The 22,879-nt window shown below is 41.1% G+C and overlaps 1 long non-coding RNA gene across 1 annotated transcript in view; it reads right to left on the reverse strand.

Moving 5' to 3' along the window:
- The window catches only part of LOC121865557, a 63,966-nt gene extending 42,984 nt beyond the window's left edge, over window positions 1–20,982 (reverse strand). The window contains exon 1 of the long non-coding RNA XR_006088773.1: window positions 20,584–20,982. This is a non-coding gene — a long non-coding RNA (uncharacterized LOC121865557). The remainder of the gene's footprint in view (window positions 1–20,583) is intronic.
- Window positions 20,983–22,879: the final 1,897 nt, after the last annotated feature.

Here is a 22,879-nt window from a genome sequence, read left to right on the forward strand (position 1 = left end):
AGAAGAACAGAGGGTGAAAGATAGGAGGAGGAGGACGAAGAGGAATAGTGGAAAGATAGGGAGAAGGAGGAGGAGGAAGAATAGAGGGAGAAGAGAGAGAAAGGTGGCGAGATTAGGAACGTAATAAAAAATAAGAAGCAGAATGTAAGAAGAAGAAAATTGGGATAGAGGAATAGAGATAAATAGGAAGAAAGAGAAATACGAGAAGAAATAGGGTAAAATACGAAATAAAACAGGAGAAGTAGATTGAGAGAAAGAAGTAAGTGAAGAGAGAAAAAATGCGAAAAAATAGAGAAGAAACTGAAGGGAGAGAAAATGGAGGAAAAGGCGGGAAAGGATGAGGAAAAATAAGGAGAAGGAAAATAGGGGAGAGGGAGCTTCCAGGATTTGTAATAGGAAACGGGAAGAGGAACAAGCTAGGATACCTCTTGCCTGCCGAACATGTTTTGCCCTCAAGACACACAAAAAAAATATAAGCAATACACACACACACTGGGAACGACAGACATATATGAACCACCGGACAAACGCACACACGAGAGAGAGAGAGAGAGAGAGAGAGAGAGAGAGAGAGAGAGAGAGAGAGAGAGACCCTCCACCTTAGTACAGGTATCATAATTAAGTCCTAATCCTACCAATCAACTCCTCCTACAGGTCACTAGTACAGTTTACAAGTCACAGCTAACTAACCCAAGAACCATTACGTGTACCTCATGTATTTTTCCCCCGGCTCTCTCAGAAGACGCAGTAAGAATGTCGTCTAATTCTGGATACACACACAAAAAAGGAAAAGATTAAGATCACATCAACACCATAATATTTTGTCACCCCTATTAGGTCTCTTGAGCTGTGGTGATCCCTTGTTAAGCTAGGTCGGTAAAGCTCCTAGGAGTGCCGAGTTACATATATACGAGACGGGCTTCAGTGGCGAGACTCCACCTTTCGTAAACAAGTACAGTATACTATTTTTTAGTAATATTTTTGGCCTCTTCTTAATCCTCTAGCTATTAATGTATTCCTGTATTTACTCTATCTTCTTTCATTATCTCTTATTCCTCCTACCCTAGTACACTTTTTATTTGGCCTTATGTAATTGTTTTTATCTTTCGTATCTAAATCTGTGTCGACTGAGTAAGATTTCTGATGGCAAAAACATTGCCCATTCTTTGAAATATTTTTGTCCTTTCTAATCCTGTCACGTGTCATTTCATCTCGCTTTAAATCTTTCCCCTTGTCTTTTTTCGCTTTTCCATCCACCCATCTCTATCTCCCATCCTCTCTTACATCTCCCTTCCCTTTCTACCTCGTCTCTTCCTCTCCCTACATGTTTAAGGGGATTTTCTCCCTCTCTTTCCTTCCATCTCTCTTCCACCATTATCCGACACCTCCCACATCCAGTGTCTTCCCTCCTCTCCACCAGCCTCGTTTCCTCCTCTCCTTATAGGGGGATTTACTGGAGTGCCCGAGATTAACTCAAGTCTCCCCGGCCTCACACCTAAACCAAGAGAGACTGCATGAGGGAGGGGGCAGCAGCTTTCACTAACGCCCTACACAGCCTCTCACTCCCTTACGCTACTAAAAAAACTTATTCACTGCTTTATTTAATGTTTCGAACCTGTCCACTGTCCACATCGGCTTCCAACACCGCATTTCACAACAGTTTCGAATCACCAAACCACCTTTCCTTATCACAGCTTAACCTACTAGCCTTTCACAGCAGCCAGGAGTTTTGAAGCTTCTCTCTTTCCTTACTAACTTATAAACCTTTATAATCCACCAACGCCAGTACGGGCTATCATCAAAGCCTCATGTAACCACTCCCACAATGCTCTTCCTCCATCTATCTCCAGCAAACTTTACCGATTTGAAGTCTTTCCAGTATACAGTACATATGGAAGGACTCTCTATTCAACCTATTGTTTTCTTTTCCCAGGATAGGCAATAGATTATTTTTCCTTCCTTTTTTTTCCCAGGTTAGACGAAGATATAAATGACAATCACATTTTTCGTTTTCTTTTTTCAGGTCAGACTCATATTACAGAAACCCTTAAAAGAATCAAGGTCTTGGGAAACATTACAGACACACCCTTCGACAATTTTTTTTTTTTTTTAGGAGACAGACTGAGAAGTTATATCCCATCAGAACCTATTTGTCATTTTCAACCACTGTGGTCAGGAGAGTTAGGGGGGAGGGGGGTATAGAGGCACCTGGTACATGGGTATAACTTACCTATCGGGTAGAGGAGGAACAGTATTTTATTTATTTTATTTTTTGTTTGTTTTGTGTGTGTGTGTTCCAGTGACGCGTGAATGGACTTAACTAACCCCGAGTACAATGCCCTTGTATCCCGCCTGGGTTAAGAACTCGTACTCAAGGTAATTAGGTAATTTGTACTCAGGAGGTTGACATTAAACAGTACTCGGGGGAAATTAATGGTATCTTGGGGTGACAAAAAATAAATCACTAGTTTCCCTCCCTCCCTCTCCTCTTTCCTACCAAAATTCAATTAGATATACGCATGTACAAAATACCATTATAGAATACAGGTGTCAGGTAAGCGTACGAAACCTATCAGTGATGTAGGTTTACGAAAAGGTACAGCAAATTTCAGGAATACAGATGTACGAACAGAAAATTACAGAAGATAGATACACAAAAACAAAAGTACAAAACATACACCTAAGAAATTATGAAAAGACAAATAGAAGAAAAGTAAATACATGAACAAAAATTTACCACCTGTCAAATTTTACAAAAAAAAAAACGCTCGCAAAATAAGAGCCCTTACCCGTGTCTCTCCCTTAGCTTATATAACATGCTGGACGTGAGCGGTAAAGAACAGAGGTAAATAAAAAAAAAAAAGAAAGTCGTTTGTTTTGGCCTCAGTGATTTGCATATAAATGATTTTGAGAACAGCTGACTGCTTATCTATTGAAGTTTTTCTTTTACCAGCATAAATTGTCAAAGTTAGGAAGGTAATTTGCATACTGTTGGTGATGTCTCGTTAAAAAGACACTAAGTAGATGGGATTAAAAGGGGGGGGGATGACAACGTTAATCTACCGTCGTAAGGATATGCTGTGTATGTGTGTGTGTGTGTGTGTGTGTGTGTGTATGTGTATGTGTGTGTGTATGTGTGTGTGTGTGTGTGTCCAGGGAGACGAAGGAGATAGGCGAGACTGATGGCTGACGAAGGAAGGAAATGGGTGAAGTGATGGACAGGAAGAATAAGAGGGACGACACGGAAGGGAGAAAGTGGAATGATAAAAAATAGAAGGAAAAATGGAGTGGTAAGGAGGAGAAGAGAAGAAAGAGTTGATAAAGTGAGGGAAAAGACGATAGAGATGGAGGATGTAGATGGGAGGAGGAGGAGGAAAAAGAAAGAGAGAGAATAATGAGATGCTTGAATGCACAGCGACAAAGACTGTTGTTGACTTTATACAAATATTTCACAGTTCACCGCCTCCCCTTTCTCTCCCTCACTTCACCCTTTCATACCTTCTTCCCTTTTTATCACCCTCTTCCTCCTCGTTTTTACGTGCTGCTATTCCTCCTCCAGCCCTCTCTCTCTCTCTCTCTCTCTCTCTCTCTCTCTCTCAACTCAAGAGATTGATCATATTCATTAATTCATAATAGTCATAAACTTTGAACAAAAACTTCGTAAAACTTTTACTTTTATCTAGGAATTGCACGCGGGTGTCTGACGGGTCCGAGAAGTTAAGAGTTACCATAGAAGACGAATTTAAGTTAGTGAATCTCTCCTTCTGCCTTGTTTAAATCTCATCTCTATATATTTAATCCCAGTTTATCTTGAAGTTGGTCGTAATCCATTTGCTTTCAAGTTAGCGATGTAAATTTGGCCAAAGATAAAGAATCAAATTTTTTTCTTACAAGGGAGTGGTTAATTTCATTCTCTTTCAAGCTGGACTGAACTTTTCAAAACCGAGTCCTATTTTCTTTCAATTATGGTCAAACACACATCCCGTCCCCCCCCCCCCTCAAACCGGTGAGCTCTTTCTTTTCAGAATGGAATTTTGGTCAATCCGGAAATTCAAAAATGAGACGGAAATAAAATCCTGAGATCGTAAATGAACTTTTCATTCTCGAAGATTCGGGAGATGAAACTCTAGGAAAATCTTATGTAATCATGTCCATATATGACTCTGATCGACTTACGGCTGACACACTGCCGTGATTTAGGAGGTCTACAGTATACAACAACAGTGACCTAACTCGTCTGTCAGCAGAGTAAACGAGATGTCTTACAAGCCCAGGTCTATTAGGGTGAAAGAATTGACCTGGAGAGACTAGTTCATGGGGGTATAGAGGTGACCTGGATCCTCTGAAAGCTTACTGAAGGTCTATTAGGGTTACAGCCGCGACCTGGTTTACGCTACAGATCATGAGGAGGGAGTGTGTCCACCTAACAAAAATAGAAGCTCAAGGCTGCAAGAGAAGGATTAAGATATAAAGCCAGACCAAAACTCCTACCTCTGTGTGTGTGTGTGTGAGAGAGAGACTCAGTTGCCACACCACACGTATAAACCCCGCGATGTAAACAAAGTGATTGGCGCGTTTAGATGGCCACATTGATCCCGGATTCTTAATTACACCAAGCCTCGCCTCTCCTCTCCCACTATACCTGGATCAAGACTCACTGGAATTCGTACCTCATTTTATTTCTTCGTAACGTGAGAAAAAAGAAACTCTTACTTACAAGTCTCTCGGGTGTAATTTCGTCACCTGGATGCCATTGGTTGTGAATTCGTGTCAAGGCTTAAGCAAATGAGTTAAGATGCTTTCTTACATGTCCAGTTTAAGGGTGATATTATTTCACCACGACCGAACCTTATGAGATTTGCTGCCTTGGTCGTCCAGCAGATGACCCAGTAATTTAAAAGGGAATGAGGATGTAAGTAACATAAGAACATAACATAAGAAAATAAGGAGTCTGCAATAGGCCGGTTGGCCTGTGCATGGCAGCTCCTGTCGAGAGTTACTACCACTCTCTATCATCCATGAATCTATCTAGCCTCCTTTTGAAACTTTCCAGCGTTCCAGCACTTACTACAAAGTTGCTAAGCTTGTTCCACTCGTCCACCACCCTATTTGTGAACCAGTTTTTCTTCTATCTCCCTCCTAAACCTAAACTTATCCAACTTGAATCCCGTTGCTCCGAGTCCTATCCTGCTCGGATATTATAAGAACTTTATCTATATCCCTTTATTGATTCCTTTCACCCACTTAAATACTTCTATCATATCTCCCCGCACTCTTCGTCTTTCTAGGGAATGCAAGTTAAGATTCTTTAACCTATCCTGATATGGAAGGTTTCTAAGTCCCGGAATCATTTTTGTCATTCTTCGCTGCACCGACTCTAGTGAATATATATCCATTCTATAATAGGGGCACCAGAACTGAACAGCATAATCGAGGTGCGGCCTGACTAGCGCAAGATATAGTTGTAATAAGACCTCTGCACTCTTGTTACTTACACTTCTAGATATAAAACCCAATACTCTGTTTGCCTTATTTCGAACATTAACGCACTGTTTTCTAGGCCGTAGGTCCGGGCTTACAAGTACCCCTAGGTCTCTTTCACAAGTCGACTTAGAGGACCCACTAATTTGTGTGAGAGAGAGAGAGATTATCCACGGAGATGTGATCACTGGTACGGAGGAAAATATTGACAGTGAGCAGCAGACAAACAGATGAGTGGGAATTGCAAAAACACTGATGTTTTCGACTTGTAGGAGACAAGGTTTAAACCCCAAGAGTTTTCCCTCGTTAATACCTCTTGTTTTCCTAAAAGACGTATTCGCTTGTTCACATTACTTACTTAGATTCCTATTACCTTTTCCCTTCCATTTTCTTTCAGTTTTTGGTGACCGAAAAGATGAAAAAAGGTGAAGTTATTACCCCCACATTCCAGCCACCTGACTACATATATATATATTACATAATTACACACACACACACACATCCCCACCACCATATACATTACAGTATATTAAAATCCTCCGCCTTCTCTAGAACCAATAAGATCAAGTTGTGGTTAGTGGTGAGGCCTCTTTCATTATTAAGGCTTCGTATTAGATTATGTCCAATCAGACTACCCCTCTACCAGGCAGTGAGCGGGAGAGAAAGGACACGGTGTAATGGATCGAGGTTTATATAATTTGGTGAATCTTCGTGTGGGTGGGATTGTACACTGATTGGTTCATCTGTACTGGCCAGATTAGGGACAAATCTTGTTTTGTTCTTTTCTTCATCAAGGACAAATGATTAAACCTGAGGATTCTACTATAACATACCAGTCAGTCAAGTCACAGCGCCATCATGAATCACGTTAAGAGATTTTTTTTTAATTCAACAAGACAGATACATTTCACGGTTTGTTTTTGAGGACCAGTTAACTTTATTTACGATTGACCTATAAGGATGTAAACTATAAGTGTCATACCTGCGCGCGTCTATAACCTTTTCCACCACACTGCCTCTTCAGCTAGCCGAGATTTCAACCCGGGAACGTTCATTCTCTCTGGCCCCCAACAGTTGCATAATCCAACTTGCCTCATCTCCATCTATGTGACGCAAACTCGTTACTGATCATATGTGAGAAATCAGAAGTACCAAGTAGCAGTCATCCCTCCCGTGTCCGGCTGTCAATCAACCAACTTCTCCCTGTCCCACCTCCTCTACAACTTTCCCGTCAATATAAAGCCATTCTTCCCAGTGCAATTTGCAGCCCTCCTCTACCTCCTCCGTCTTCCCACACGTCACCTTGTACCCTTCATTTCCACCCTGTATGTCTGTCATCTCCTTTCTCTCGTCCATTAGTCAGTTAATACCGTATCGTTTTCTACCCCTTCAGCGTAAACACTGCTCTTCCCAGCTGTATGTCATTCCTTCTCGAACTGTTTCTCCGTCAGACAACACCACCACACAACGCCCACCTATATCAGACATACTAAGGGTATCAAGACTCTCTGTGGACGTAAGTTAAAGACATTATATTACCTGGAGGTACAGTAGTTCTTCACCTAATGCTGCTGTTAATACCATGTTCTTCACCTTTGTTCTTGCTGCTGTTCTTTCCTCTGTTGTTATTTACTGTTGCTATTGCTAGTGATCCTCATAATAAAAACTCCTGCCGCAACAACTCTCTCGTTAGCCCAGGATGACGGTGGTCCCTCTGGCGAGAGAAACACACACACACAAACACACACACACACACACACACACAAACGGGTTCCCCCAAACAAAACTTTCTTCATGGTTCCCGCCCTACCAATTTGTCGTCCCGCGTTGAATATTTTTTTTTAATACTTGTTGATTTTGTCTTCAAGGAAAAGGCTGTGTTTTTCTTCCATACGTGCTCTAAATTAATCCCACTCCTCTCCTCTTCTGTCCTGTCTCCTACCCTCTCATTCCTATCTCTCTCAATATATTCCTCAGCTATTAACATATCAAACAGACACCTCAAACTCCTCACGTTCCTTAAAAAAAAAAAACTATTCCGAGAGGCCACGAGGAAGAGCAAGTACTACACCAACATTTCAAGAGATACAAGTAACTCTACTGAGTCCTCTGTCTTCAAGTTAATCCCAAGGTGATAAGAGAACATTTTTTCCCCTCTTGTGACTCCTAGAGGGAAAATCCGATAACAGGATGAAGATCTTTTCGGCGTACTTTGTGTTAATACTTTCAAAGTTTGTGGAGTTTCGTGATTTTTTTAAGGGATTATTATCTCGTTAAGCCAAACAACTTAGCTCCCATGAATTGACTTTTTTTTTATTAGTCTATGGGTTAAAAAAATATATACCTATATATCCAGATTGTTTCGGGCGTGTGTCACATATTTACTTTTTTTTTTTCATATGTATTAAATCGCTCGCTCGCTCACTCTAATTTTCATCACACATCCCTAATTCCCTTATCATCTCCTACCAATTATCCCCATATTCTTACCCCCTCCCCATCATTATTTTATTATCTCTCCTCCTCATCTTCTTACCCTTATAAATTTTCCTCATTCCCCATCATCATCATTCTTTCAGCACCTCTCCAGCAACTCCCCGACGCAAAATAGAAAATAATTAAGTTTTACTCCGACGCGTTGGCTTTGACACTACAGGAACAGAAGTGAAAGGTAACAACGGGTCTTTTTAACGATAAGAGGCAAAGAGTTGGTCCTTGTGTCCCGGGTCTAGTGTGGAGAGGGAGAGAGATGGGGAGGGAGGGAGGGAGAGAGACGGGGAGGGAGGGAGGAGAGACTCTTTATACCTTCACATCACCACAGGTTCCCCCCCCCTTTCACTAACGACCGTAACCCTCACTTAATACATTCATCCCCAGTCCACTCTCGCTAAGGAGGGGACACGTGCTCTTCATTTGTTTTTGATCTTCCCTGCTTCAGTGTCTGTCAAAGCTCCAGTCACCCCTAACTTTCTTCAAATAAAAACCACGTCAACCCTACACGTCTTGTCTTCCCCCCTCAACCACGTCGACCCTACACGTCTTGTCCTCTTTTAGTGGGTATCACCTTACCTCCTTCAGCCACAGTCTTCAGAAATTCTCATCCCTTTGGTCACCTCTATGTAAGTGGGTCACCTTGGTATGGACGTCTGTTAGGGACGGTGTGGATATAGCACACTGTGGGTATACTAAGCCTTCGGTTTACGCCAAGGGAGGGGGGGGATATAGAGTGACCAGCACGGCATTCAATCGCCTGTCTTTCACATACCTAATTTTGCTAAGGTTAAGGACCCCCAAATTTAGGAATACCTGTGCACCTCTATACCGAAGGAACTCATTATACTGTACTGTGTCCCCGTGATAGCCGCTTCTTCCTCTGATCACTTGTTTTGTTTCTGTCCTCTTTCACCCTCTCCCAGTAGCACATTACCCGATTGATAAAACATGACAGTAATTTTTTTTCCAGTCCTTCTACCTGGTATCTTGAGACATCTTCACTACAACTCTTTTAGATATTAACCTATATACCGGTATGGCTTTTATCTCAACTAAGTATGCATTATCATTAACGGTATCTACTTACGAGTGTTTGTGTCACTTTATCAGTAGAAATGACCTTCAGAAGCGGGAGGAGGGGGGGGGGGTATTTGTACCTTCCTTTCCTGTTATCATAATGCATAGACAGACAGACAAAAGGGAACAGAAAGAAAGACAGATAGACAGGGACAGACAGTGAGACACAGACAGACAGACAAATGAGAACAACCACAACAGGAGGTTTTAGTTGCTGCTTCTATTATTTCCTCTTCTTCTCCCACCCTTCTTCCTTTTCCTCAATTTGCAACGTTTCCTTTTTTTTATCTTCCCCACCACCACCTCCTCCTCCTCCTCCTCCATTATACCGGTAGTGATTCCCTTCTCTTATTTTACTCCTTATCCTTCTCTTCATCATCATTATCTCCTCCTCTTCTCTCCCTCTCTACAATAATTCCCCTAAAAAGTCAACACCTTCACCCAGTAACCCATTAGACGCCTCGAGGGGAAAAAGCACAGGTATGACGGCTGGCTCAAGGGATCACTAAATGATTTCCATATATTACATTAACACCGACACAAACTTGCACTCGTCGCCGTCGAGGTATATCAACAAGACTCATTAAGGAAAGGTATACCATAACATACCCTGTAATATATCCACCTGCTGTTGTGATGGTGCTTGAACAAACGAAGGTCATTAAGCGCGTTTGGTCCAACAGCATTACAATCTATGGGAGATGGAATTCCTTCTTATCAATATGACTCATTAAGAGTTACATTCTCTCTCTCACACACAGTATCCACATTAAACTCGACAGTCAATCCCTCTTCTTAACACCTCAGTTATTAATTAAACTATTAACGAAGTACTAATTGAGTGAACCGTCAATTGTTGTCATTATGATCATTGACGCAGGATGGTTGCCAATACTAATTAACTTGGATTATTTAGATTTGTTAATTTGAGTGCTAAAAAAAATAACTGGTTAATTTTAATCTCATCTGCAGCGCCCATAAAGGATTTTGTTTCTCGTATTTGATTTATTAAGCCCCACTGGATAAGGTCCATGAAGTTTATTTCCTGCCTAACCTAACCGAACCTAACTTAACCATGGCGTACACAGACTACAGCCAAACACGTCAGGTCATAAAGGAAGAGATCAGGGAAGATAGACAACTGGTATTCTTAGTCAGTGCTATTTTGAGGAGAAAATATACACGCCAGCTGTTGAAACACACACACACACACGAAAAAGAATGACATTAACAGTATCGACACCGTACCCCAACCACTTGTTTTAATGACTGACATGAACAGAGGCCCTCATGTGGTAGTGGGACCCGTGAGAGCCATCCTCACATTTCCTATATCAACAGGGCAGTAGTGATGAATAATGACCCCACACCCCTCCCACCCTCTTGCCTCCATTTCCTCCTCACATCCACCATTCTTAAGCCTCGAACTTAACCCCCCTCCCCTCCCCTCCCCCCCTCTTCCTCTCTGCTACCAGGTAAATTAATTCTTTGGTCGTAGTGAAATAGATGAAAAAAAACATCCCTTCCGATTTACTCTTGTCTTAAACAGTGGAAGACTCCCTGAACGATAAACAACAACTCGCAGCTCCAGTATCGGTTGAGACTCCAGAAGACGGACACAATCTTAACACAAATTCTAAAACTTTTCAAAGACAATGGCTGCAGGACGACCCAATGACCCTTGACCTTTTTTTTCGACCTGGAACAAACACCAAAATTTTCCAGAGATAATCTTTAACGAATCTCATCTGGAAGTTTGAAGGCAACAATGTAAATCTTTTAGGAGGGGGGGGGGTGAAGGAGAGGAGTGGGGGTGGGGGTGAAGGGGAGGGGGAAGGTGGTGGGTGAAGAGGTGAGGGGGATAGGTGAGGGAGGGTAGTAGGAAATTTCAAGGTCTTCATCCATCATTGTTTATCTTTTCTTCTCCTGGAGGTAAGAGGATTAAATACGAGTGAAATGTGAGGTTATTGTGGCGTGGTATACAAGGTGCGAGATTATGATTAACTTCTGCTTCACTCAATATTACTTCAGGGCGCAACATTTTTATTATTATTACAGTATTAATATTATTATTATTACTATTATTATTATTACTATTAATATATTATTATTATTACTATTAATGATGGCTGTATTGGTAATGCTTCAAATATGTTGCACCTCCTCTACTCCATTCAGAAGGGAAGAGAGTTACCTTGAGAGAGAGAAACGAGACAAAACAAAAAGTGTGAGAGAAAGAAAGAGAAAATGAACTTAGTCTCATTTAAAGTCCCCTCACTGAGTATATGAAGCAACAGACAGTATTCCTTATCCAATATCCATGCCTATCTTTTCTTTAATGCCCGGGGGGGAGGGTCTCTCTCTCTCTCTCTCTCTCTCTCTCTCTCTCTCTCCAGTGACCTCAATAGTTCTTTTGCCCCATAACGAGAATAGGGAGTAAAAATAGTGACTACAAATTGGAAAAGGATGAGAAGACTAGGTGGTCGTTTGGATGCGTCTAGCCCTGGAATATCTAGAGATGAACCCCACTAACTGATATAATCCTCAATTAACGCTCATCAAATCCTCAACTAACGCCCATAAAATACTACTAACAGGAATAATATTTGCTACGAACATTTAGACCACGAATACGAACGCTTAAAAAAATAAGAAAAAAAAATCTGATATCCTTTCCGTTGTGTTTACATTTCTACGTTCAACAATTATTATACAGTAGTTTATGAATACAAAATACAATATTAATACACATACTAAACTATAAGTCAAAACCCACACACATATATATATATTTCTCTGATTCCCATGCAAACCCAACCGCGGGGCAAGTTTTATATTACTGATGCCATGAATTTAGATTTCCAGCCTGTCAACACACATCTGTAACCCTCACTGAATTTGTTATGTAACTACTGGGCTTGGCGTTTGTTATTAAAATACAGGAACAGCCTCTATCAAACTGTAAAATAAATAAATAATTTGTGTTCATTAGTGTTACATGTTTCAAAAGTAAATAGAGAAAAAATTGGTGAATGGTGTAACTTGTGGTAGACTGTATGTTCGTGTTAAGACAAACATTGGCGTGAGGACAAACATTGGGCGGCGAAAACAGCGACGTTTGTGTTCCAACCACGACACATATATCTCTTATTGCATTGAAGACAAACTATATATATATATATATATATATATATATATATATATATATATATATATATATATATATATATATATATATATATATATATATATGCAAGTAACTCACTATAGGTGCGCGTGATCCAGGTATATGCTTAGTCTGACAACAGTAATCCACTTTATCAAACCAGGAAAATTCTCAACTCACGATATGAAACTGAATATTTACTTTTAACAATTTAACCGAATACAAATGAGCATTGGCAACATTGTTATTTTAAGACGTGACTAATATAAAATAAAGCTAAGATTGTATTTTTTAGAATACAAAAACAATGAATAAATATAAAACCACACTCTCACCTTAAACAAATCCACATTAAAACAAAACAAAACAGGAGTTTGTCCACTTTTTACCAGAATTATCCACCTTAAATTCTTCTAGTGGTTCTCTAACAAACATACTCAATTAGATGTCAAACTGGTAGCGACATGGTCACACGGACAGAGGCTTAGTAAATATTTCGGCAACACAAGGGTTCACACCGCGTCGTGTTGGGGTTAGTCTGTAAGCTTGTGAATAATCTGGCAAGAGCATTTTTCGTTACCAAAGCTGCCTCGACAAAGGAGTTCTGAAATAATGACTGAGAAGACTGTAACACCTCATATGTGCAGTTACTTTTGTCAGGCTACGGTAGGTTAGGTTAAGCTCTTCAATTACCTTAAATCACACAGGACAAGTAAAGTGAGATTTTGACGTATAACCAAACCCCAGGTGGTGCCAATAATTCACACCTGCCGTCGTTCATCATGTCAACACTCAATAACCACCAGGTGATAAGGTCGCTCGGGAGGAGGTGGTAGGGAGGAGAGGGTGATAGGGGGGAGGAGGAGGAAGTAAGGAAAGGGAGTGTGAAGAAGCGAGAAAGAGTGACGAAGAAGAATTAAGGGGGATGAGAAAACGAAGGTGATGGTAGAGTGATGGAAGAGAGAGGGTGAAGTGATGGGGAGGAGATGGAAGAGAGAAGATGAAGATAAAGGAAAAAAAACAGATGAATGATATCTAAAAAGGGAAAGGTAATGACGACAAGAAGAAGTGATCAGAGAAGGCCCAGAGGTCGTGGATTATCCTACAGAAAAAAATAGAGATGAGATAACTTTTCCCTCCATCTTCATATCTACCCTTTATTACTTGTTTTTTTATTCCACTCCTACTTCCTCTGTTCTTCCTACGTCTACTTCCCCTCTCCTACTACTTCCCCTCCGACCACCACATAACCCTCTCCACCCTCCTTCTCTCCCCTCAGTTCAACCAGGCATAACATGTGTACTTGGGCAAAAATTTTACACGAAAAACAGAAGACCTGGCAGCAAGTTTAAACACCAAGGCTTCTTTCTACTACCCAGACAAGAATTGATTGTAAAAATCCGAATTTAAAAACTCAACTCAATATCGTGTGTGTGTGCGTGTGTGTGAGAGAGAGACAATATACTCGCCAAAATTAAGTCAAGACAGTAAAATAATGAGACACACGAAGGAGCAATGAGAAGGCCGCCGGCAGCCATTAGTCTACCAACATTCTTAACTCTTTTACTCTGGGTCCTGGACACACACACACACACACACACACACACACACACACACACACACACACACACACACACTAACACTTGTGTATTTTCTGCAGCCAGTGTCACATTACTGCTACACGTGTTAAATAATAGTCTACGGACCTCTCTGTTGTAGCGTTGAAGCAAACAAAAATGACACTTTAGCCCTTGGAGTTCCTGAAGGGTTAAATCATCGTCGTCAAAGGGTTAAATTCACTTTCAATGTCACGTAAAGGAAGTAATAATTTTTCTTAAGCTGTAGCGTTGGAGGAGGAGGAGGAGGAGGAGTAAACACCCATCACTCAGCCATACCCAGAACCAATACAACACACGTACACACATCAACCCCACACACAAACACATCAACCCACACACACAAACACATCAACCCCACACACAAACACATCAACCCCCACACACAACACATCAACCCCACACACACAAACACATCAACCCCACACACACACAAACATCAACCCCACACACACCATCAACACACACACACATCAACCCCACACACACAAACACATCAACCCCACACACACACACACATCAACCCCACACACACAAACACATCAACCCCACACACACAAACACATCAACCCCACACACACGTACACACATCAACCCCACACACAAACACATCAACCCCACACACACAAACACATCAACCCCACACACACAAACATCAACCCCACACACACAAACACATCAACCCCACACACAAACACATCAACCCCACACACAAACACATCAACCCCACACACACAAACACATCAACCCCACACACAAACAACCCCACACACACAAACACATCAAACACACACACATCACCCCACACACACAAAACACATCAACCCCACACACACAAACACATCAACCCCACACACACAAACACATCAACCCCACACACAAACACATCAAACACACACACACACAAACACATCAACCCCACACACACAACACACATCACACACAAACACATCAACCCCACACACACACATCAACCCCACACACAAACACATCAACCCCACACACACGTACACACATCAACCCCACACACACGTACACACATCAACCCCACACACACGTACACACATCAACCCCACACACACAAACACATCAACCCCACACACACAAACACATCAACCCCACACATTTACAACACACACACACGCCTTCTAGAATGTGTTGAGCCATTTGTGAATCCCTGAAATGACCCACTAAATGTTTGTCTCAATTTATAGTTTTCATTAAAGTTTCAGCATTGGTTTTCCTGGCAGTCCGAATGAGATAATTTTCGTATCACACACACACACACACACGTATTCACTTGCGTATTAAAGGGTTTCTTTCTTTGTTTACCTTGTTCTTCTCTTATGCTTCACCCCCTTCCTACCTGTACTTCTATCCCTCTCTTGCCCCATCTAGCGCCCTCCCATGATTCTTCTCCTCCTCCTCCTTTCCTTCTTCCCGTCGCTTCTCTCTCATCTATTCACGTCTTTCTGACCTCTCGTACCCTCATTTTGACCTTCCGTTTCCTCCTTCCACCACTATTCTTCTTCCTTCCCTCTCTTCCTTCCGCCCCACCTCCTCTTCCGCCCATTTCCACAATTTTGCACATTTACCGAAACCCTTCCAAGTTTTCTTCATATTTCTTCACCATTCATTCATTCCCTCCCTCCTCTCCTCCTTTCTTCCTTCTTTAGCAGTGTCGTCTTTACTTATGAATCACCCCCCCTCTTTTGTGTGTGTGTGTGTGTGTGTGTGTGTGTGAGGAAACACCCTATACATGTCTAATTAAAAGTCATCTTATCTCTAACGAGGCTCTTCATCTACGAGAGTTAAAGAGAATGACACACACACACACACACGAGGCGTTCAGAGTACCATCTACCCGTGGAATACAGTACGAAGCTATATATAACGTGGACAATAAAAGCCATACAGAAGTTAAAAAGTCACCACGAAAATAAGTACAACAACAACAGCTACAAACAAGTGCGGTGAACATGAAAGAAACAACAAAATTGGCAATGAAAAAAATAAAAAAAACTGTCATGAGTGAGAGCTGTGGGTTCGAACGGCCAACAGGACAGACGGACGGACGGACGGACACACACCGTACATCCAGGTCCAATTTCACATTCTTTTTCAACCAGAGGGTCAGATGTGATCTGCAAACTAGAATGGACACCTGAATAGCCAACCATTAATCACCCGTGTCACTGGTTATTTCGACAGGTATGAAACAAAAGGAGAATTTCATGGTCGATAGGGGGAGGAGGGGGGTTGAGGTAGGGAGAGAGGGGGTAAAGCACAGCCTCCAGCGCGTGACAAAAACATCAATGCTACGGGCCCACTACTGCGTCCTCCCCCCTCCCCCCCACTCCTATATTGTCCAGTGATTGAGCTGACTTTAACTGTGATGGTAAGTGACCCCGGGTTGTTACTGTTGATTTTTAATTGAAACTATGATGAACTAGGTACAGTACACGTTAATGACCTATCCTCTGAAGGGCAATGTAACTTACAGTTGACCTATAACCAACCTAACCTAACTCAACCCTAACCGAATACACTGTAGATAATAAAAGGAGTATAATTGAACCATTTACCAAGAGGTGGGTAGACGCCTTAAAAGGAATGATTTGTTCGTTTTGTGTTGACAGAAAGGCGAGAGGAGGAGGAGAAAGAGGTGGGGAATAATGGTAAATCATAATGAAGTTCAACTCTCAAGGGTTTCACACGGTGTAGGGCTAGAGCTATGAGGAAAGGTGAGTGTGTGGTGACAAAGTATTCATACATGCATGGGGAGGTGTGTGTGTGTGTGTGTGTGTGTGTGTCCTCACCAATAATTAGAGTAAAAAAAATATATATCGAGTTTCATACGTGTCACAATTAGCCAGTCACTTTAATCGTCAATACAATAACACACTTCTAACACGGCAACAAAATTTCTTAACCCACGACAGAAATACAATGGCACAGTTCGTTCATATTTAGATCAACAGAAACACGTCACCACTTGCAGCCAGCACAGTTAATCAAAGTAGGTCGACGATTTGCAAATTCTACGTATTGCTAGATTGCTCGAGCCAAAGCGACTAATTAGCAGGTAATCATTGGGTTAGCGGGTTATGGGGATCGAGTGGTTAATGAGGAATGGGATGGTTGAAGGGGTGATGGGATGGTTGAAGGGGTGATGGGATGGTTGAAGGGGTGATGGGATGGTTGAAATGGGATGGTGATGGGATAGTTGATGGGCATGGGGTGATTGAAGGGTGATGGCGATGGTTGATGGGATGGCTGGGATGGTTTGATGGGAGGGGTGATGGGATGGTTGAAGGGGTGATGGGATGGTTGAAGGGTGATGGGATGGTTGGTGATGGGGTTGATGGAGGCGAATTGAAGGGTGATGGGATGGTTTGATGGGATGGTTGGTGATGGGATGGTTGAAGGGGTGATGGGATGGTTGAAGTGATGGGATGGTTGATGGAAAGGGGTGATGGGATGGTTGAAGGGGTGATGGGATGGTTGAAGGAGTGATGGGATGGTTGAAGGGGTGATGGGATGGTTGAAGGAGTGATGGGATGGTTGAAGGAGTGATGGGATGGTTGAAGGGGTGATGGGATAGTTGATGGAGGCATGGGGTGATTGAAGGGGTGATGGGATGGCTGATGGGGTGATGGATGGTTCATGGGTAATTCGTAAGCAAATAATAATAAATAAGAACAACAACAATAATAATAATGATAATAATAATAATAAAAATACTACTAATAATAAAAAATAATAATAATTACTAAGGCGTTCATATCTTAAAGTACACAGCTTTTTGTGGACTCGTCAAAAATATAAATTCTTAACACTGGAAAACCCTATAATAAACAGATAAAAGTTTAAGCAATTTTAACTATTCTTCCTAATGTGCATCAAAAAGGAATAATAAAATCTTAAAAACTCGTCATAGTTCTCGTAAGACATATCTCGTTTCACCTCCAAGCCATCAGACGTTTTCTCCATACCAACAATTTTACACAATTTTTCATATGCATAATTCTACTTTCATTAAATATTTCCTTACTTTGTTAGTTTTTTTTTTACCTGCAGACAAAATTATATTATAAAATATATATTCAACGCTGGACTATTATGTCAGATACAAATATTGCTTTAAACTTTCGATTTCCTAAACATATTTCTTTCTCCGCTACGTGACAGCCTCAAACCCACAGCCGATAACTCAAACACTACGCCTGTATTAAGACCCAAAATCACGTGATAAACCGAGTAGCTCTTAGCAGATATTCCTCGTTACACATGTGCTATATTTGTCTATCTCCCTCTCACCGGGTTTGCTCATAACACTTACTATCAGTCACATATTGGATATAACCAGGTGGAGGTTACGAGGCACAACGCGACAGGTCATACTCGTAAAGTAGGTTTTCCTCGGCTAGAAGCTTTTCATAAGTGGTTGAGGACGACTTGAGGATGGAGGTGTGTGTATATATATATATATATATATATATATATATATATATATATATATATATATATATATATATATATATATATATATATATATATAGAGTATCATCTTATAATTTAACGTCATAGTAGTCTCGCCAGGTTAGATAGTTATGAACGTCAGGAAGAAAATAAACTGGGAGGAAAATTTCTTTATACCGAGGAAAACGGAGGGCATCACAAACACAAAACATGTATTCTTCACGACGACGAAATAAAAAAATAAATGTTGATTCCAAAAAAAAAAAACAGGAAAGTTAAAACATATTCCTTAAAAAATTGCAACGGGGTATTTTTCCCCACAACAACAGTACAGTATAATATGTCAAGTAGTATGACTAACAGTTCAGGGGAAATTACCTTAAACCGGTCTACTGTACTGTTATATACGGAACGGTAATACGGGCTCTAAGTACATTCACAGACCAGAAAATGACAAAACATAAGATATGGATCATTACCACCCGCTCGCCCGCCTCCTGAAACTTTTTACCAATGAAATTCGACGCAGGCAACCCTACAAATACCTCGGTGTTACGGTAAGCGCCCAGGATTCCTTTACCATGAAACTTTAGTTCTATAAGATAAATACTGAATATATGACCTAACTTGGTGAAAGAGAATGCGCCATGTACAGTACGAGCCATTAAGTGAGACAAGGCATGCTTTTGACGGTGTGTTACGACTCGTGTATAAAGTAGTAGCTTTAGTTACGACTTAAAATAACTCAAAATTGACATGTGAAAAGAACACCAAGTCTAGATTCGTAACAGACTAAGACTACAAGCACTGTAGGGACAAGTTACCACGCGTCTCCCTCTCACTCTTAGTATTAAACAACCAATCTATTCAAGTCTGACGTGTGTGTGTGTGTGTGAGAAACGATATTGAATTCCCCCTTTGCCTGTTTTAACCTTTATCAATCAGTCTTTGCTCCACCCTGGCTACCTACAAGCGTCTTTTACAGGCTGTTATCACCTGCTGTCCAGAGCCTTAATTCAATCCATCCACCAAACAGTGCCCATGCATCACACGTATTTATGCATCACACGTATTTATACATCAATCATAGTGTTTGTGCTACAGCCAATGTATCTATGCCACAACACCACCATCTATACAAGCATCCTAGCGGTTATACTTCCAAGACTGAATTATTTTATACCAGTTAAGACCACGGCCATGTCTTCCCTTATACCTGATCATGTATCAATTTCTCTGAACTAGTACCGTACCTCATAACCTACGGCTGCCACTCACACCGAGAACCAACCAGCGCTTGTGAATTCTGGCCCCAAATTAATTCAAGGCGAGGGCATCCTGACTCACTTAATCCCATTTAGTACGACGTTAAGACTTGAATATGGCGATTCAATCTTTTGCACATTGACTTAATCCCCCGAGTACGAGGGCTTATTATCCTACAGTAAGATAACACTCTTCCTACTCAAAGCACAACAGTTAATCATGTCTTACGTAATATACCAAAATTCGTTATGAATAAAAAAAAAAAGCTTCATTCGGCGATATTTTAATAAAGGAAGCGTAAAATAGTTACTAATGCTCCGTAAGGCAAATACCCACACCCCGTTCTGGGAAATAATAACTAATCGAGTATGATTCTTTCTTTGATAACAACTATGAAAATATTACAAATACACTACTGAGTTGATGTATCTTCCCGCACGTTTTAATATTACTTTATATTTTAAAACTAATGCCTTTCACGATTTACAAATAAAAGCATACACAATATCACACGGTACAGCATATGAATACACCAACACTGAGTTCTGTATGTTTTATCAGGAACGAACCACTGAGCGTTGCCAAACTTTCTCGGTTCCAGCTAAATCAAACACAGTCCAGCGATGGATTGTTTTAATTCGCAGGAGCCAACACACCAGAGACAGTCTCTTACTAACACACGAGTGGTGTACGAAGCTCACTTTGTGCTTCCTTGCAACACATAGACGAATGTTCCGACAAATAAGAGTGTTAACTATGTAAAGCTGTCCTACATACGCCTTATATTATTTACGTTAAATTATACTTAAAATCGGGAGCCAAACTGAACCTTGGTTATTCACTACACCACAAGGATTTATTATATTTGTAAAACAACCATCAACATATTTTACAATTCATCAGTAATCAGAACACGGTGAATAATAATTTGTTAACAACCGTGAAACACCTTTGGGTTGTTTTAGTTACGGGTTGTTACTCATTGAGATCTACAGTACTTACATCTGCGAGGGTCACGGGCAGGTGGTGAGGAGAATCAAGTCGCCAATCAACAGGTGTAAGGTGTGGTCAAGGCCACCCCCTGACACCTGTGCCACACCTATTGAGGGTTGCCTGATGATCTACCAAGTAAGGCCAGGAAGAGGACCTATAAAAATTTGTAATGCTTTAAAAATGTCCGTGAACTTCCAGTAATGTTAAGACTGACTTCACTTTAAAACATTAATAAACAGTACTTGGTGTGAAGAATAAGCATCCATGGTTAACCAGTACTGACAGCGCAACATATCACGGGTCAGTAATGGATAAGGAAAGGTTAGGAGCGAGCACCAGCAAAACAGAAAACTTTCGCGGCGGCGTGACTAGACGGGAGGAGAGGACAGGAACCATGTCCTTACTCCACGGGGGCTGCCAGGGTACTGAAGTGAGCGGCGGTCATCACTCCAGCTACCGCCCCTAACCCCTCCTCCCCCACCAAGACTTGGGCCACGCCAATCACCACTTCCCACTCAACCTCGTTTTCCCACTGCCGGTTACAAGGCGTGTTGCCATCATCAAAAAAACATAAATAATTATCTCATTTATTCTCTCTGTAGGTAATGTTCAATGGTTATTAAGCAAATGACAGTCATCCATTCTATCCTTGTCATTATACCTTCAAAAAGTTTCTCAATTAATTTTTCATTATTTCCGTTTGTGTATTTATATCATAATTATGTTGTCAATAATGGTCTTCATGAATTCGTGTGAGAAATTGAGAATGATGTCAACGATTTTTAAAAATGTGATTATTTAAGGAACTGGACGACAAGAAAGTTGGATTTTTTACTTACTTAATTTACCTGATTGAGTCACGAGCGTTCCGTTCTGTTTGACCACATAAGACGACTCGGCTGATCACTGGTGGGAGCCTGGGAGGGACCCTGGGAGTGTAACAGAAAACGGATTATGTCAATTGGCAGTGTAAATGATAAAAGGAACTACAGTGTAGCCCGAAAAATAATGTTATGCATATGGAAAATCCGAATTATAAAACTTTGTAGCTTAAATCTGTAAAACTTTATGTATTAGTTCAAATTTTCACTTTATTCCAATTTCATGATAAATACAACCTCGTCCCACCTGGAATAAAAAACAAAACAAAAACATTACAACCTTGTGCCACCTACAATAAAAAATTACAACTATTACTCTGGAAAATTACCTAAGACGCAATATTCTAAACGTACGAATCAAACTAGGGGGTCGACTCGCCAGGCTGTGGTTAGTACAAATAGTATACCATCATAGTCTCTCCCTCTACGGAACCTTGACACTTGGCAATAGAGTTTCAGAACGTGATCTTCGCTACATGACAAAACATTTTCCCGGTCAGCGTAATAGGTTTACTTATACGCTCAGGGGCTCACTGCTAAAAGACGCAATAATGACCTAATCAATCTGCTGCGTGCGAGAGTTAGTTACTTTATAAACAGTCTATATATAACCCGGCTTTATAACGAAAATAAATTGAGAGCAAAGGCCACACTGAATACCCACAAACATTTCTAGTACCGCACGAAGATTAGAAACTCCAGGCACCTTACTTCAACTGATGATTCAACAGCGGGACTGACCTAACCTAACCTCTTGAGCACAGTGAATTAGCCCATCGAGTAAGATTACTCCTTACACAAGATGACTAAATCCCTTCAGAGAGTTCAATGCCTTAACCCTCTCAAGACGCTGATGACCTGTTCCTCTTGTCGACACTTGTACTAGTGGGGATAAGTCATCGCATTACACTGGTTTATGTGAAAATTTTATTGAAAGAGAGAGAGAGAGTGAGGATAGAGAGAGGAGTAGAGGGGGGAGAAAAGAGGGGGAGAAAAGAGATAGGGGAGAAAAGAAATAGGGAAGAAAAGAGAAAGATTGGGTGGTCATAAATCATTAAGATGGGTAGGGACCAGAGGCATCTTCCTCGGCAAACATTCTCACAAGACCCATCTATTTTGAGCACCAGGTATAAATGGGTTCCAAATTGGATGCGACTATTTATTTCAAGGTTCTCGTCTAGGATAGGGTTCCAAGTTGGGGTAGGGTGGGGGGGGGGGGTTGGGGGGTAAGGGGGTGCTATTTCGAGGACCCACTGTGGGATTGGATAAATAATCTAAAGTAACCCAATCTTGAACCAAATACGATGTGGGATCCTCGAAACTGAATACGTCTCTCAATCTGACGCAGCGCTGGATCAATAGCAGAGCCTTATATAATAGCCTCCAACGTTTATCTATTTCCGCAAAACTAGAAATGAAAGAAC

The sequence above is a fragment of the Homarus americanus genome, unplaced genomic scaffold (assembly GCF_018991925.1).
Source record: "Homarus americanus isolate GMGI-L3 unplaced genomic scaffold, GMGI_Hamer_2.0 scaffold25483, whole genome shotgun sequence".
NCBI classification, from domain to species: domain Eukaryota; kingdom Metazoa; phylum Arthropoda; class Malacostraca; order Decapoda; family Nephropidae; genus Homarus; species Homarus americanus.